This window comes from Protopterus annectens, chromosome 1.part1 (genome assembly GCF_019279795.1).
Source record: "Protopterus annectens isolate FY-2018-M chromosome 1.part1, PAN1.0, whole genome shotgun sequence".
Classification (NCBI taxonomy): domain Eukaryota; kingdom Metazoa; phylum Chordata; order Ceratodontiformes; family Protopteridae; genus Protopterus; species Protopterus annectens.
In genome coordinates, this window is record NC_056726.1 from 490,360,324 (window position 1) to 490,377,781 (window position 17,458).

Consider the following 17,458-nt stretch of genomic DNA (forward strand, 5'->3'; position numbering starts at 1 on the left):
ATTTCATGTCGAGTTAGCGCTTTCACCTAAATGGCTTCTTCAGACTCATACAGCATACAACATTATTTAGTTTATTTAAATAGCATTCTGGGCGGGAAATTAATCAATTAAAAACACTAATTGTCACATAAAGCACTTACTAAGAGCAGTACTATTTAAAGCTATATATGGTTAAAATGAATACACAGTCATATATATAAATAGATGTCTAAAAGATCGTATATGGGAACATCTTTATAGCATTAGGATGATGCATAAAAGCAATGCTTTGGCTAGGCATGTACTTGAATCTGGTCCCAGCCATGTTTTTAGTTTTAGGATAGTAGAGAAAATTGATGTTAATGTTAGAGGTGGAGATATAAGGACATATACAGAAAGTAGGGAAAATATATGGATCATGAAATTTAGATCAGATGTACCCCCAGGGATTAATGCTAAGCTATCAGTCAAACCATTTCTCAAAATGAGAAGGTTGAAAGCCCATTAAAAGATGCTATTGAATATGTCCCTCCACCCCTATATGCATTAATACTTGTATAGCTTTTATGTATTTTTATAGATATATTATATATGTTGATATACATTTATATATTTTTATATTTTTATAATATACATTTTAGCATTGCTTTCTATATATATATATATGACTGTGTATTCATTTTAACCATATATAGCTTTAAATAGTACTGCTCTTAGTAAGTGCTTTATGTGACAATTAGTGTTTTTAATTGATTAATTTCCTGCCCAGAATGCTATTTAAATAAACTAAATAATGTTGTATGCTGTATGAGTCTGAAGAAGCCATTTAGGTGAAAGTGCTAACTCGACATGAAATAAATCTTTTTGCCTGCTACTACAGTGGATTGTGACTTGATTTTTGCTAGCTATTGGATTATAAACGTGGATTCTTTTTTTATGAAGAACAGTATAGCTCCTGCTGTGTTCGCTACTTCCTGATTGTGTTTACCCATTTAATAACTTTTTGTATATCTGGAGGAGCGTTTACTCCACATTTTTTGTGACTACATATATTATTTCTTTTAACTTTTCAGTGGAGACATGGCAGAAGGAGCCCCTGACCAGATTGAGTTGCCGTATATTATAAAAAGCTCGAAGGATAGCTCTGTTACAGTTAAACCTATCACAGAGCGGTTTGCTGATTGCCTACGTGAACGCGTCAATCCGCTAGCATTATACGAGGACAACGGAGATGTTACAGAACACTCTGAATTTAGCGTTGATAGAGAGGAACTACGCACAGCTCTCGACAAAACTGAGATGGATTTATTGAAGATGAAATGCTTGCAGTCTCAGCGACTGCATTTTGACGTCTGCTTGCAGAGAAAAATAATTCCAAGAGGGCTACGAGTTTTGAAAATGCCGACGACCGGCACGACTTATCCGGAGCTGCTGTACCAATGGCAACAGCTAAATATTGAGGTTAGTTTGAAGTACATGGAACTATTAAATAACTTTTTCCTGCCCATCGAGGAATCATTAAGATCGCATGTAATAGAGCAGCAGAAGCTACTCTATGAGCGGTTTCCAGAAAGACTATTAGATGACAGTTTTGGTAACATTTTAGATAATATCAGCCAATTTGAGAGAAAGCTTCTCTCACAGAAAAAACATAAGTTACAACGAGACATTTCAGATTTTAAAATGGGCCATATTTTTACTTGGCCGAGAATTACAAGAACAGTTGTTAATTCTAATAATCTGAATGTGGCTAGTGATATACCATCTAGTACTAATAATGTATTGCATTCTGTGACTCCATCTACAGATAATTTACATCGTAAATGCAATTACAACCAGCAATCTACTGTGGTTAATGGAACTGAGTCTGTTAATGATGTATTGATTGATGCTACTAAAAGTACTTTAAATGTTACATCTGCTGCTAGTAATAGCAGCATTGACTGTACATCTGATGTTATTATTGTCTCACATGGTACTGATAAGCCTATTGAGGTAGCCCCTACCCCTGTACCTGTTGTAAGGAGTAAAATAAATACCACTTTTAGACCAATACCTAACAGTAACTGTGTTAGCACTTCAAAGACAACTGAGACTCCTATATTTAATCCTTCCCATCCTTTTCCCATCAGGGAAGACCACAAGGAGGGTCGGGGAAGATCTTTGAGCAGGGGGAGACAGAAGAGGAAGCTGTCAATAGAGCAACCCCTGAACAAGAATATAAAGAAGATGTGGGAAGGCAAAGGGAGGGGGAAAACCTAGTATTTAACCTTTCCTCCCATATTTTGACCTCAGATGAATTATCAGTGTTATCCAAAGGACTATCTTTTATACCTACTACAGGTAGTATTTTTGAAGAAACAATTAGAGATTTTAAATTATATGTGCGTAATCTGTCTCTTAAGTTATATTTTGGAGATAGTGGTGATTATGTATCAAGCACACACTTTCAACGCCCTAGTGTTTTTACACCTCAATTACACCCATTACTTTCAGCATTTAGTAAATTGGTGGAAGATGACCTATATAAAATGAGAGATAGTAAGCATAATCAGAAACATAAGAAATATAATCTGACACTAAAAGAGAGTAATGCTCTTAAGAATTTATGCAATGATCCTACTATATTGATTAGACCAGCTGACAAGGGTGGAGGTATAGTAGTAATGGACACCAATGATTATGCTAATAGAATGCTATCCATGCTTGCGAATAACCAGTTCTATCTACCAATAGCAACTGATATGGTAATTTTCTATTCAAATAAGGTACATTCTTTTTTGCTGGGAATGTTGAATAGTAATATGATTGATAATAAATTGTTTCTATTTCTTGATGTACCGTCACCATTGATTCCCTTGATCAACGGACGTCCAAAAATACATAAAGATTTGCTGAATCCCCCCCTTAGACCTATAGTAGCAGGAAGGGGGTGGATCACTGAGCCAGCTTCGATATTTATAGAAAGCAATCTAAGACCAATAGTAGACAGGAATATATATATTTTGAAAGACACCCGACAATTTTTGTTAGATCTCTATGATTGTCTCAAAGATGAAATACATACCACAGAACTGATTTTTGTGACGATGGATGTGCAGTCTCTTTTTACTGTTATTCCCAATCAGATAGGTCTAGAAATGTTAAATAGGCATTTAAAGCGAGTTTCCAATATGTCAGAGTTGCAAGTAAATTTATTAGTTTCTCTTTTACAGTTAGTTTTGAGCAACAATATTTTTTATTTTGAAGGGAAATGTTTTTTGCAAAAAGATGGCGTAGCCATGGGCACAGCATGTGCCAACAGCTACGCCAATTTGTTTATGGCTGAATGGGAGTATGAGGTTATGTGTCAATTACCAGCTTTCATAGAAAACGTCTTATTTTATAGGCGTTTCGTGGATGACCTTTTCTTTTTATGGAAAGGCTCCACCATAGTCTTATATGAATTTATTAGGCAAATTAATTCTTCCACTGATTATTTGAAGTTTAGCTATGAAGTATCTACTACAAAGATATCATTTTTAGATGTATTTGTAGAGAAACTGCCTAGTGGTTTAATCAATACTGGTGTGTTTAGAAAACCTTGTCACATTAATGCACTTTTACACCGCCATAGTATGCATCCACCGTATATTTTTAATAACATTATTAAGGGACAGGCGATGAGGGTCTCGAGATATAATCCGAGTTCTACTGGTTTTGAATGTGACCTTGCAGAACTTAATCAAAGGCTCCTACAGAGAGGATATAATAAAGATGATATTTGCAAAGGGATGAATGGCCTGTGTGATATGCGATTAGGTGTTGCAGCACCCTACTTCTCTGAAAATAGAATAACCACTGATTTAACAAATATTAATGGTAGAAAAACTATTTACAATAAGGAGGCATTTTCTATTTTTTATACTCATGATGTTAGAAGCATTAAAGAAGTAGTTAAGGAGCATTGGAATATTTTAATGGTTGACCCACAAGTAAGAGATAGGTTAGGTGATGCTCCAAGTTTTAGATATAAGAATAAGAAGAACCTGAAAAGGCTACTATGTGACAAGCATCCTAAGAATGATAATGTCTTTTCACAATCCTTTAAGACCTCTAGTTGTGGTGATTGTAATTTTTGTTCACATATAGATTCAAATGCTGTATTTATACATCCTGTTAGTAAATATAGATACTTTTTTAAAGTGAATGGAGACTGCACATCTAACAATGTTGTTTATCTTGCTACATGCCTAGCCTGCACATCTTTCTACATAGGGAAAACAAATAGATGTCTAAAAGATCGTATACGGGAACATCTTTATAGCATTAGGATGATGCATAAAAGCAATGCTTTGGCTAGGCATGTACTTGAATCTGGTCCCAGCCATGTTTTTAGTTTTAGGATAGTAGAGAAAATTGATGTTAATGTTAGAGGTGGAGATATAAGGACATATACAGAAAGTAGGGAAAATATATGGATCATGAAATTTAGATCAGATGTACCCCCAGGGATTAATGCTAAGCTATCAGTCAAACCATTTCTCAAAATGAGAAGGTTGAAAGCCCATTAAAAGATGCTATTGAATATGTCCCTCCACCTCTCTATGCATTAATACTTGTATAGCTTTTATGTATTTTTATAGATATATTATATATGTTGATATACATTTATATATTTTTATATTTTTATAATATACATTGTAGCATTGCTTTCTATATATATATATATGACTGTGTATTCATTTTAACCATATATAGCTTTAAATAGTACTGCTCTTAGTAAGTGCTTTATGTGACAATTAGTGTTTTTAATTGATTAATTTCCCGCCCAGAATGCTATTTAAATAAACTAAATAATGTTGTATGCTGTATGAGTCTGAAGAAGCCATTCAGGTGAAAGCGCTAACTCGACATGAAATAAATCTTTTTGCCTGCTACTACAGTGGATTGTGACTTGATTTTTGCTAGCTATTGGATTATAAACGTGGATTCTTTTTTTATGAAGAACAGTATAGCTCCTGCTGTGTTCGCTACTTCCTGATTGTGTTTACCCATTTAAGTATTATAAGTAATTGTGTTTAGTCTAGTTTTGAGCTTAGAAGTAGTGAATATGTCAAGAGTTTTAATAGGTGCCAACCCAGATAATTCTTTACTCAGGATTTTGTCTTTTCAGTATCAGTATAATATTTTCCTATACAAGTACTTACCACATGAACAGTGCCATGTTATTACGAGGTGATGTTTTAGGTTAAGAATGTTTTAATATTTGCTTCAGATCATACATGTTCTGACAGACTTCCATAGTTTAGCTACTGATACAGAGTAGAGAGAACTGGCATATTGGTTGTCTGATTTTTCTTTGATATGTTGACCCTACTTTTTATGTATTTATTTATTTGTATATGTTAACCAGGACAAAGCTCTGATCCACAAAGACCTTTTCCAGACTTGGCCCACGACCACTGTCTATTTACGTAACTTTCTGACAGTCACATAATAGGCAGATGGAATACAACTTTCTGCTACAGGACGTAGCATGTAGCCTTTGTGCCAACTTGGCTCTGTGAAAAAAGATTATATTTCTGTACAAGGTTACCTATTGTAGGATATTTGTATGGTTTGTACAGAATATTCTGTAAAATCTTTATTTGATTTAGGCTATAGTGTTCTTTAAGTTCTCACCATCCTCTTCTGTTTAGTGCAATCAGTTGATGAGCTTTGTTAACAAGGTTATTGTCACACTTGCCTATTTTGTTGTAAAGACATTCTAGTTAACTTAGATATGTTTTGGAATGTAATTTAGAATTGGTGGTGCATATAATAGAGATGGAACTAGGAATGTTTGGAATACAGATAGAACTACTGTTTATATTAAATGTGGTTTAACTTATGTAGTATTCCTATATCTGATGTGTTTTTACTTACAAAATCAACGTGGTTGTCAAATTTTAAGTTCTAATGTCTAGTTATTCCAGGTAATTTGGTAGTAGACACAAGGTCTATGGAGGTATTGTTCGGACTGTAAATTAAATTTAGTGTTGCATATTTCTTGTTGTTTGAGCTAAAGATACACTTAGTTTTTTTTTTTTGCCTTAAAGATTAATTAGGATTCAGTTAGCAATTTTCTTAAAGTATGGAAGTCTTGACTGATTATTTGACTGTTATTAGAAAAGATTCTGAGTATACCGTTATCAAACCATCTGCATATTGTACAGTAGTGGTGTTTTGGCGTTTCTCATTAACCTTTTCATATCATTTATGAATGTATTTTACAGTAGTGAACTTGAAATGGATCCCTATAGCAGTGCAACTATGATGGGTTAGTAGACGGAGTAAGTATCTTGCCACCTGGTACATTTTGAATTGTGACCTAGAAATATTTTAAATCGGATTGTAGAGTAGAAGTGTCCATAGCTAAGTTAGCTAGTCTGCATATCAAAGTAAGTGTGAAATTGTATCAAAAGCTTTGAATAAATTTAAGAAAGAGAGGCAATGTATAAATCTTAATTTTTATTGAAATTTATTTATTTTAGGAACAATAAAGTACAGTTTCAGTATTGATGTAAAGGACTGGATTTCACTTTGTTTCCAAAACAAACGCTTGCTTTTATAGAATTTGATTTGTTTCTGTTGTTTCATACCATAATACAGTGTTTCAGATGCAAATTAACTGTGCTATTCAACTACTGGGATTTATTTTTGTACTAAAATCTCAGGATGTTTGCCATTTTCAAATTTTTTTTGCTTTACTGGAAAGTCTCAGCCAGACTCTGCTACAGTTTGCTATGAGGGAAATGTTAGTTTGCTTTTTATTTGTTGTATTTTGTATTGGTTTATTGCCTTTTTCTATTTTGTATACTGTGATTTGTTTTCTTTACACTGTGTTTTACTTGTATTCTGCTTTTAACTGCACATTAAAACTTGAAAAGAGACCAGAGCTCTGTCTCTTGTGAGTCAAACAGAAATTAGAACAGGTCAATTAAGGAGACACGCATATGTTAGAACAGGTCAGTTAAGGTTAATCATCTGAGAACTGAGGGGTGAAGCTAGGAATTAAACTATCTATTTAAGGGGTAAAATAAAACATTTCAGAGGTTTACTGGAAAGGCTCACCCAGACTCTGCTACAGTTTGCTGTGAGGGAAATGTTAGTTTGATTTTTATTTGTTTATTTTGTATTACTTTGTCTTTTTTCTATTTTGTATACTGTGATTTATTTTCTTTACACTGTGTTTTACTTGTATTCTGCTTTTAACTGCCTATTAAAACTTGAAAAGAGACCACGGCTCTGTCTCTTGTGAGTCAGACAGAAATTAGAACAGGCCAATAAAGGAGTCACACCACTGTCTTTCTAGTTGCCTGCCTCTTATGTTACTTTGACCATATATCTCATTTCCTCTCTGTTTTTACTGGCTGGTGTGAGTAAGCACAAAATTATCATTTTGTGAAATCACTCCCCTTCAACTATTTAAATTTATTGGCCATCGTACTGTATTCCTATAGTGCCGGAATACAAAAGTGACCACCCCCTTTCAATCTATCTTGCTGTTTTAAAAATAGTGACTCTCCACTAAAACTTAAATTTTTAGACAGGTAAAACTTAAGTTACCTACTTTCACATCTAACTCCTTAGTGCACACTTCAATGTTTAGGATAAACCATTTTTTTCATCTTACCTTTAAGTATCTATTGCAAGACCACCAGTTATTGGAAAGCCCACATTCTGACTCTCAGTAGTCATCTTGGGATTAGTGCTTCTATTTAACCTGGTGAGTGAAGGAGTGCAGTTACATTATTTCCTGGAGACTGCTGATCAGCAGAAAACTTAACAACTGCTTTATAGGTGACAGCTTGGAATCTGTGCTTATATTCTGATCCTGGTGAGAGTAGGAGCAGAGTGCATTAATTCCTGACTCTTTCTGGCTGGAGAGTGTCCATGCTTAACATACCCGATTGGTCTGTTTGCTATTCGAGGCATCTTCCAAAAAAAAGGCCACAAGCTTGCAGACTCTTGCATCATCTGGGACAAGACTCTGGATCACCAAACAGGCCATGGCCTGCTTCTCCTCTTGGGATTGGTGCTAACATTTTGCTTCTGGTGAGAGAAGAAGCAAAGGAGTATTGTATCCCAAGAGAGTGAAGCTGTGGTGAGACCAGCATTACCAGTAGCCAGGCAGTAGCCATTCATGCGACTCCCCTCTTTTCATCATTCCTGGCAAGCTAATTCTTTATTTTTCAGTAAGTACTGCTTGATTACTTTCTAAATTTAGAATATCTGCCTAAATACTTCATCCTTAAATTTTCAGGGTCTACATATTAGTGTCCCCTCAAGTGTTTGGTAGTGATCTGTACAGACTCAGACACCTTTAGTGACATTTTTCCTGTAAAAGGAATGTATAAGGAAACAACTCCAGTACTTAGTAATAATGACCATCCCTCCTGGCATGTCTGGAGGTCAGTTCCCTCTGTTTTCTCCTATTAACCTGGTGAACTTGTGCATTCTGAGGCAGTGTAGCAACTACCTCATGTACACAGACAACCCTCTCCTCTTACCTCCCAACACTCAGATTTGTGAGAGATGCACTTATATATCCAAATCGGAAGCCATGCCCTCTCAAGCCAAGAGCAGAATAGCTGGTCAAGAGGAGAAGGTCAACACCTGCACCACACCACATGCAACACATAGCCCTACAGATCACCCCACCAACACAGCTCTCACATAAAAACACAAACTACACACCCACCTTCACAGAGGCTCTCAATGGATATCTGCCCAAATAGCAGAGACCTCCAAGGCAGAAATGCACTCAACCACCACAGCACAGCACAAACCACAAGACACATAGATCACCTACACAGTGTGCCCCTCAACCTAAGCCCCTAAGGAAAAACAGCTTACCCAATACACTATTCACAGGTGACTCAATAGTAAGGCAAACTTTTGTTCCACTCACTAGGCTGAATAAGGAGAAGGTAACAGTCGGCTGTCTATCAGGTGCCAGAATCCGACACATAACATACTCACGCAGGTCATTCCATAACAAGTACAAGTATGACTCTATCACTGTCCATGTGGGTGTGAATGACCAGAGATGCACCTCCCTGGACTACATGAAAAGAGACATGGAGGAGCTCTTGGATTATGTAGCCCAGGCAGGTATGACCCTAGCCCTGAGCAGCATCCTACCGTTGCCCAGAAATATACCGCAGTACAAGCAGAAAAGGATTGACGTCAACAACTGGCCAATGTTCTGGTGTCATTCTAAGGGGATCCAGTATCTGTCTGATTGGTATGACATGATTGACAGACCTCCATGCTTTGCCAGAGGTGGCCTGCATCTGGCACCCCTGGGTTTCCGGATACCGGCTAAGGTGCTTGCCACCCCTATAGTGCCTTTTTTTACACAATGTTCCAAAGACCAAATTACCACTCTTGTTGTTGCTGTTGTTGTTGTTTGTCTTTCAGCTTTTTCCCGGTATGGGGTCACCACAGCGGAACTCCGGTCCGCTAATGATTGGCAGTAGATTTTTTTACGAAACGCTGAGGTGCCAGCTCGACGCCCAACCTTCAGCAAAGGCATGCCCATTTACGCATGCCTGTTTTTTAAATGCTACCTAACCGCAGGGAGGACATGCAGATTCCACACAGAAGGCACTCCCAAGCCACACCGAGAATCAAATGGGAAAACCGCTTGCTGTGAGGTAACAAGTAACAACTATAAATAAATGCAATCTGAGGGTCATGCTACTTAATACTAGAAGTCCAAATCTCAAGCTGCACTTGCTCAAAGCACTCCTCAAAATGGAGAACATCAACATTTGTGCTGTAACGGAGACCTGGTTTAAAGCAGCAGAAAGCACCTCCGCACTACCAGGCTATAACTCATTCCACACCTTTTGGCCCAAAACATGGACCAAAGCTCCAAAGGCAGTGGTGTCTCCATATTCATAAAGGATATGCACATCTCCAGACTTGTAGCCCAGCATAATGCATCTGAGATACTTCAGGTACATCTAACAATGGATAAGATGGTGATTCAGGTCATAGCCTGCTATAGGAACCAAACCATGTCCCAAGACTCTCACTCCACATTCCTAAGCACCCTGGAAACTATTAGGGTCCAACCCAACACTCTCATACTAGGTGACTTCAACTACCCCTCAGTCAGCTGGGAAAACTACTCATGCACCAATACATTGGCCCAACGCTTCCTGGAATTCATCAATTACAATGCCTGGATCAGCTCATTCTTACCCCCACCAGAGGAAGCAACATCCTTGACCTGGATATTACTAACATGGGCAACCATTGCTCTACAACGATAGTTAATTCCTCCCTGGTTAGATTGACCACAAAGTAATCACCGTGGAAATCCACATCTCACCTACACCCCCTGCAAAGGTACCCAACATGGAAAACTTCTCTAAAGCTGACTTTGGGCTCCTAAAAACAGAGGTGGCTAACTTCACGGCACCCATGTCATTGGAAAAAAAGATGCATGACTGCCGAATCATACACCAGTGTACTGTACAAACACCTACATAAATGCATAGAACTATCCATATCCAACAGAACCAAGACGCTCTTCTCCCAAAAAAGGAAGCCAATCTGGTGGTCCCCTGTCATTAATAAACTGTACAACAGAAGGAAGAAGCTGTTGCAAAAAAATGATGAAGTCCCAAGACTGGAAGAACTCCCTTATTAGTCTCAACAAAAAGTTGAGATCCCTCATCAAAACCCTTAAAGCCAGCTATGAAGGCAGAAATGCGGCAGACACTAAAACAACGACAAAGCCTTCTATAGTTATATCAAGAATTTCCATGGCAATACCCAGGTTTGCTTTGAGTTACTGCACAATGGTGCCTCCTATACTGAGCCAGAAGATATTGCCAACATACTGGCTGACATATTCAGTGCCAACTTTCCCCCTCTTTCCCCCTGCTAAAGGACCAATCACAATACCAGAGGAATGCCAGGCATCCAGCATTACTGTAGTACAGGTTAAAGCTGCATTGTCCAAGGCTAAGAATATAGCTTCCATGGGACCCGACAATATCCCTGGATGTGTTCTACCTGAACTACAAAGTGAACTGGCACCACATCTGTGTACCCTGTTCAATCACAGCCTCACCTCAGGCTTTGTCTCTACTGAATGGCACAATGCTACAGTCATCCCTCTCGATAAAGGGGGAGTGACTACAGACCCTGGCAATTATTGCCCCATTAGCCTGACTAGTCTGTTATGTAAAGCTATGGAGCGCATCATCATGGACATAATTAACAAGGATATAGGGAATCTCCAAACTTTGGATCCCACACAGTTTGATTTTTGTGAAGGGTAGATCATGCCTGCTCAACTTGGTCGACTTCTTTGAGTCAGGCACCAGAGCTGTGGATGAAGGCAAGGTGGTTCATACAGCCTACCTTGATCTGGCCAAGGTCTTTGATACCATTCCCCACTCAGGAATCATAGAAAAATTCACTAAACTAGGCATTAACCCCTATATCACTAGGTGGGTTGCAAACTGGCTCACAGAACCCACAGTGTAAAATTAGCTGACTCCAAGTCAGACTGCCAACCAGTCATGAGTGGAGTCCCACAGGGATCAGTCCTGGGTCCTCTCCTGTTTGGTATCTACTTCTCAGAAGTCCAAGCCAACGCAAAGGGACTCTGGCTAACAAAGTTCACAGACGATTGCGAGTTGGGAACCATTATTAGCTCCCCAATTGATGTTGACATTCTACAGAAAGGCCTCACTGAGACCAACAACTGGTGTCAAAACCATGGCCTTAAGCTCAGTGCCAATAAATGTGGCATCATCCCCTTTGGGGAAAAACCCAGCTCCCATGAATTACCATATTGATGGCAGTCCACTGAACATAGAAGGCATTATAAGAGATCTGGGAACACAGGTTGACAGCAACCTCTCTTTTGACCACCACATTGCCACTGTGGTCAGAAAGTCCTTCTATGTGACACATCTTATTACTAGGGGTTTTGCTTCCAGGGAGAAAGAGGTCATTGTCTCCTTCTACTCTTCCCTCATTAGGCCAATCATTGAGTACAGTGCCTCATTTGGCATGTACCTCACTAGACACCTGCAACAACTGGAGATGCTGCAAAAGTACCTCACAAAGAGGATCCTAGGCCATAAACACTTGTCCAATATGGACAGATTCAAAAAACTCCAACTATTCTCTGTCTCATATTGCTTACTTAGAAGCAATCTCTGCTTGACTTACAAAGGCATGTCTGACCCAGCTCTGTTAGAAATGCTACATCTAAAGAAATCCCAATCCCTCCACACCACACACTCCAGTGACCTCAACCTCATTACCACAATCAATAGAATGTGCTGGAGGGACAAGTTCATAATCTAGAGACTGCCCGTGCTATGGAATAGACTTCCCATACATGTCAAACAGAGCACCTCACTGGCGCTCTTCAAGAGAAATCTTGGTGAGTGGATGGGAAATAGAAAATTCACCCCGGGGATCACTCCAGTGGCTCTACTCAACAGTGGCACTGGGAACTAAGGTCAGGTGGCACGATGCCAGGGTAGTCCTATGGGCTACGCTTGTAAAGACTTATAGGTTCATAGGTTCATAGGTAGGTACTAGGCTATAGGTCCTAGGGCATATATAAGCCTACCCAAAAAGGTACCCTGGCTTTTGCCACCCAAGAAAATTATTTTCCTGTGCCCCTGTCAAGCAGAGCCACAGCAGTGATCCCCGGGGTGAATTTCCTATCTCCCATCCAATCATCAAGATTTTTCTTGAAGAGTGCTAATGAGGAGCTTTGTTTGATATTTAGTTAGTAAAAGGCTAACTGCCCTTGTGGTCCATTTTAATTACCCCATGTGAGAATCAAACCCTGCACCTTGTGTTTATAAGGTAAACACTTTAACCATTATGCCAACCTCCCCAGAGCCATTAGCCTAGTACCACCTATGAACCTATGAACACAGTAATTAGGACTGTCCATTTAGATTCATGTGATATAACTGAAGTAAATAAGATATATTACTGTGTAGCTAAATTAATAACAGATAACGTCTTACCACAAAAACACAGGGCAGTAAGGAAAAAGAAAGGGAGAAATAGAATGCCATCATGGAAGCTTTGAATAGAGAAAACTATAAAGCAATTAAGACAAGAAGTGTAGTGTCAGTGTTAGAAGAATATAGAAGACAGAACAGATCAACAAAAATACTCAGAAAGATAGACATTATAAAAGCAATGCCCAGTATCAAAACAGATCAGGAGCTATCATGCACTATTGTAAATAACTATAAATATCAGCACAGGCAAAAAAAACTTAGAAGATATGCAGTAAATATAAAGGAAGAGTACAAAATAAGCAATTTATTGATGACCCAAAAAAGTTTTATAGAGAACTGGAAAACAAGGCAAAAGGAATTAAAACGCTACAGGAAAAAAAAGAAGAAATCAGACAATTTTGGAGTAATATCTATGAAGATCCTGTGGAACATAACAAAGATGCTAAATGGATAGAAGAAGTAAAAGAAAGAATCTTCTTCTTCTTTTGGCTTTTCCCGGTTAGGGGTCGCCACAGTGGATCACCTTGTCCGCACATTGAATGGCAGTGGAGTTTTACGGTGTCGAGTTGCCAGCCCGGCGCCCAACCTTCCACAGAAGGCACACTCACACACACACCTAGGGCCAATTTAGAGTGTCCAATCCACCTGCAGCATGTCTTTGGGATGTGGGAGGAAACCGGAGCACCCGGAGGAAACCCACGCGACCACAGGGAGGACATGCAGACTCCGCACAGAAGGCGCCCCAGCTGAGGATTGAACCGGAGAACCTCTTGCTGTGAGGCAGCAATGCTAACCACTGCACCACCGTGGCCGCCCCTAAGAAGTAAAAGAAAGAATAAGAAGTTTAAATATACAGGATATGAAATGGGATGATGTAATGGCCACACAGATTGAAACAAAGTTAAAAAAGCTCCTAATTGGAAAACCCCAGGCCCAGATGCAGTACCTAACCTCTGGTTAAAAGTATTAATATCTTTGCATGAAGATTTAGCAATAATTAAGAACTATTTATATGTGCACCCCAAACAGACACCAGCCTGGTTAACAATAGGAAAATCAATACTACTACTTACGAGCGAAACAGCCAGCAATCTTAAAAATTATAGACCGATAACTTGCCTTTTGATGACGCACAAACTATACACTGTAATTGAAGCCGACAGAGTTACAGTCATTTAGAAGAAAACTCAATCACAGCAATAGAACAAAAGGGTAATAAAAGAAAGTCATATGGAACAAAGGATCATTTATTGTTAAATAAAGTCATAATTGAGAACTGTAAAATGGGGAAGAATCTAAGTATGGCATGGACAGACTACAAAAAAGCATTGAACAGTATCCCACATTCATGGATTTTCTCCTTAACATCTTTGTCTGTCCTAAAGAACTGCCCAGAAAAATGTATGTATCCTAATGGAAAAAAAATCTTTACTAGTTACTGTCGTATTTAGCCCTATGAATGATCATTAGCAGCCTACTGCAGACTTCTCTTGCCCCTCTATTTTCTCAACACTGCTCTAAGGCTCTTGTTATTGACGGTTTGTTCACTAGGTGGCAGCATATACCTACTGCAAATTATTCATTGTATCTCCCACATTAAACAAATACCAAATAATTTCTAAAAAGGCCATTATTACCCTGTCTTCAGCCTACAATCTCTGTGACCCTCTGCTCTTACCTATCTATAACTATAGTAAACCAGTTCTCCATCTCCATACCTTCCTACCTCTGAGCTTACCTCTCAGTCCACTGATAGCTCTTCTTGCCTTCTTCCTTCTCCTTAGCTCTACCTGCTCCATTCACCCTGCAGGCTCACTCTGCTCCCCTGCCCTACCCCCAATTCCCACACACCCCCATATCACCAAGACTTATACATAGCTAACCACTCCCTCTACTCACCCAACAACCAATCCACATCCCTCCCACCCCCTCAAACAATTACACATACCACCCCTACAAATCCAACCTAGCAGCAACTCTCCTTAATAATGAAGACATTCCTCCTGCAAATGTCTCTTCTATCCTTCTTAGTATGTACCTATTACATCACATCTTACAACTTCAAAGGACAGGACAACTTCCCCCAAACCCATAAATCCACTGCAAATTTCTTTCCAGTCCTATCTCCTTACCCCTAACAATAAGCTCCAGTTTATACCACACTACTGCTGTAAGCTATAGCCATTTTAAACTCTTTACCTCTTACCCCAAATCAACAGCAACCCAAAAATACTTTAACATACTACAAAAACTAGCTAAATTAATGCAAAATGCTCATCAGCAGATCCTGTGTGCTGGAGATATCCACCCAAACCCTACAAACCTAACAAAACAAGTCCTCTTGCCAATTCACATCAGCTTCCCAAGATAACACAGCTTACCACCAGGCCACTAAACAGTCTACTCATCTGAAACCTGAATATTAGAAGCATTAACAACAAAACACATTAACTACACACTCTAATCTCTCAATCCTCCCCAGATATAGTCAGTATAACAGAAACATGGCTAAAACCATCTACTCAAGATACTGAGATCCTACCACCTGGTTATAGCATCCTTAGGCAAGACAGACTAGGCAAAAAGGGTGGAGGCATTGCCCTGCTGTACAAAAATAGTTTATCCATAACTAAAATTGAGATAACCATGCCCCCTTTTGAAAAAACAGAAATTCTCTTAGCAAAGTTTAAAATATGTAACAGAAAAGCCATCAATCTAGTAACAGGTTACATCCCACCAGGCAATAACATCCCTATCATGGAGACTTTCCTTCAATGGTTATCGCAATGCATGCCTCAAGAGACCATTGTATTAGGTGACTTTAATATAAACTGGCTCACATGCTCCTCTCAGGTACCCACTAAACATATCAATCTTCATACCTTCTCACAAGTAATCAAACAGCCCATCAGAATAGTCAAAAACAGTAAAAAAGAAAGCCTATTAGACTGGATCTTACTAAATAAAATACCCTGCTCCTACTTAGCCGAGACCCTTTCAGGCGCATTGAGTGACCATCAAACTACTTTCTTACTTAAATACAACTCCCATCACCCACAACTCCTATGCTTTAAACAATTAGAAACAAAAAATACTTTAACCCCACTAACTTCAGACAAGAACTAAAGCTATACAATTGGTCTGACCTTTATAACCTACTCCTAAATGAAACTATTGAGCACTTCAACTCCACCTTCTTAGATATATTAAATAGACATGCCCCTGCAAGAACTACTAGGATTAAGTCAAAATCAGCCCCATGGTTATCTAGGGAAAGTAGGCAAAAAATAGCTGAAAGAAATAGAGCCTGGGTAGCCTGGAGGTCCAATAAAGCCCTATAACACAGCAAGCCTATCAACAAAGTAGAAATCTAACCAAAAAACTAGTTATGCAAGACAAGAGAAACTACTTTGTTACCCATCAAAACCAACATATGAATAATCCTAAGAAATTTTGGGCAGGTATAAACAAGTTACTACATCCTGGTAAAACCATTACCCCACCCCCAACACCAAGTTTAACAAAAGACAACATAGCCGAATCATTCAACACATTCTTTACTGAAACCGTACTTGGTCTAGCCCAACAACATCTCACTGTCATTGCAACAGGTGTCCACTCTTCCACTAACTACATGCCCACTTTTAAGCTGCAACCCACCCCAACCTCCTATATAAAAAAACTACTCTCCCAGCTGAAACCCACAACACTAGCAGCAGATTCTCTCCCCAATGAATTTTTAAAAATGGCAGCAGCAGAAATAGCTGTACCAGTTACTATACTAATCCATAGATCAATCACTGAAGCTACAGTGCCCCTGACTTGGAAAACTGCCTATATTATACCTCTTCAAAAAGGGGTAGTTCATATGACATATCCAACTACCGATCAATTGCAATTCTATCTCCACTGGCTAAAATATTAGAAAAATGTATTCAACATCAACTAATGTCCCACCTTATAAATCAGGAACTCATGTCTCCAACACAACATGGTTTCCGTCCAGATCATAAAACCACCACAGCACTGTTAACATTTATAGATACCATAAACCATAACAGGAACAATGGTAAACTTATATCAGCCCTTTTCTTAGACCTATCAAAAGCCTTTGATATGGTTAGCCATGATAAACTCATCTGTCACCTCAAAAACCTGGGCTTAGGCAATCAAACAGTCTCCTGGTTCAAAAATTATCTCAAGGACAGGCAACAAGCAGTGCAGTGGGACAATAACTTGTTTCCACTTTTACCAGTCACACCTGGGGTACCTCAGGGATCAATACTGGGTCCTTTGTTATTCTCAATTTTTACAAACAACCTCCACTCAGCTGCAAATAGCACCAGCTTTATCCAATACGCAGACAATTCCACTATAATATGCAGTGTCTCAACACTGGAAGAACTACACAATAAAACCCAGGATAATTTCCACTC